The sequence below is a fragment of the Elephantulus edwardii genome, unplaced genomic scaffold (assembly GCF_000299155.1).
Source record: "Elephantulus edwardii isolate Elephantulus edwardi_28Jun2011 unplaced genomic scaffold, EleEdw1.0 scaffold00315, whole genome shotgun sequence".
Lineage (NCBI taxonomy): Eukaryota > Metazoa > Chordata > Mammalia > Macroscelidea > Macroscelididae > Elephantulus > Elephantulus edwardii.
In genome coordinates this window covers 411,987-413,670 of record NW_006400065.1, presented here as the reverse complement: position 1 = coordinate 413,670, position 1,684 = coordinate 411,987, and the positions used below count along the sequence as shown (strand labels likewise).

The following is a 1,684-nucleotide window of genomic DNA, read 5'->3' as shown; positions in this document are numbered from 1 at the left end:
GTTATGCAGTCCTCCCCCCCCCAAGTCCACTCCACTGTGCAGCCTTCATTCTGGACTCCTGTCATGACAATAATACCCAATCATATATCCGTTTTAAACAGTTCTCTCCCTCATCTGTTTCAATGCAGCATACATCATTCCTCCCCTCCTTCTCGATCTTCCCTCAACCTTGATGTCAGTCCCATTTTACAACAGTGGCACTATGCAATATTTGTCCTTTTATGACTGAGGTATTTCTCTCAGCATAATGTCCTCCAGGGTCATGCAATTTGCATAATATTTCATAAGTTCCTTGTTTTTCAATGCTGCATAGTATTCCATTGTGTAAATATACCAGAGCTTCTCTATCTATTCATTTGTTGATGGGCACTTGGGTTGTTTCCAGCTCTTTGCTATTGCAAACAAAGCTGCAATAAACATGGGTGTACATTTATCTGCTTGGGTGGCAGTTATGGTTTCTGTAGGATAAATTCCCAGGGGTGGAATTGCTGGGTCAAATGGTATTTCTATTTGCAACTTTTTGACTAATCGTCATACAGAACTTCCTTGGTTGCACCATTTTACACTCCTACCAACAGTGAATAAGGGTTCCAGTTTCTCCACAACCTCGCCAGCATTTGTTGTTTGCTGTTCTGTTAAATTTTGCTATTCTAAAAAAAATTTGCTATTCTGACTGGGGCAGATGGTATCTCATAGTTGTTTTGATTTGCATCTCTCTTAGAGCTAGGGATTTTAAACATTTCTTCATGTGTTTGCCATCTAAATGTCTTCTTTGGTGAAGTGTGTTATATGACATTTTATCCGTGTGTGCCCAGGGAGAGGTAATTAAAGGCAAGACCTCTGAGATGTCTTCATACTTCTATTTCATTTTGCACATGGTTATGATAAATTGAATCCCCCTGCGGCCACTTACACTCTTTCATGACCTTCTTGACCTCAGTAGTATCCAGAGAGGAGGTCAGGGATTTGGACACGGCTGGTGTTTCTGTCTTTGACGCAGTTGTGGATATAATTTTCTTTATTTCGACATCACATGGTTTATTATTTTATGCTGGCAGTGCAAACACACATCTAAGTTTTCAATCCATGAGATCTTCCGGTTTTGCCTCCTTCCATACTGCTTCCGTATCAGAAGGGTCACTGAGCGCAAAATAGACTGAACCGTAACCTTGTGATTACTTTTCTCGTTGGGATCATAATCGAAGGCTGCAACATCACAGATACATTAATGGACGTGCCCCATCTGTGATCCCACCGTTGGGCCTCACATGGTACCTACGTGAGGCCGTGGTCTTCATTTTAAAATACACATTTCGGTCTGTTTGGGTCTCCCAGTTTTAAGTTGGTGTTGACCATGTCAGTGAAGGGACCTCGGAGTTTGTGCTTGAGGTTCAGGACCTGCTCCTCCTTAGACATCTGGGGCCTCTGCAGGGGTTGCAGTGGGGTGAATGGGGGGAAAGTTGCCTATGGGGTGCAGGCTCAGGGGTGAGGCTGCGGTGCCCAGCCTAAAACATTTCTTGAAGCAAACAAGAATGAAAAGAAAACATGCCAAAGTCTCTGAGATACAGCAAAATTACTACTGAAAGATCTATTTATAGGGAGAGGGAGCTCTGGAGGCCTAGTGGCAAGAAGCTGTGCTACAGTCCCAAAGGTACGTGGTTCGGATCCCCCAGATGCTCCGCTG

At 43.6% G+C, this 1,684-nt stretch overlaps 1 pseudogene; it reads right to left on the bottom strand.

The window, feature by feature from the left end:
* Positions 1–851: 851 nt before the first annotated feature.
* Positions 852–1,416, bottom strand: LOC102862528 (annotated as a pseudogene).
* Between the last annotated feature and the right edge of the window lie 268 nt (positions 1,417–1,684).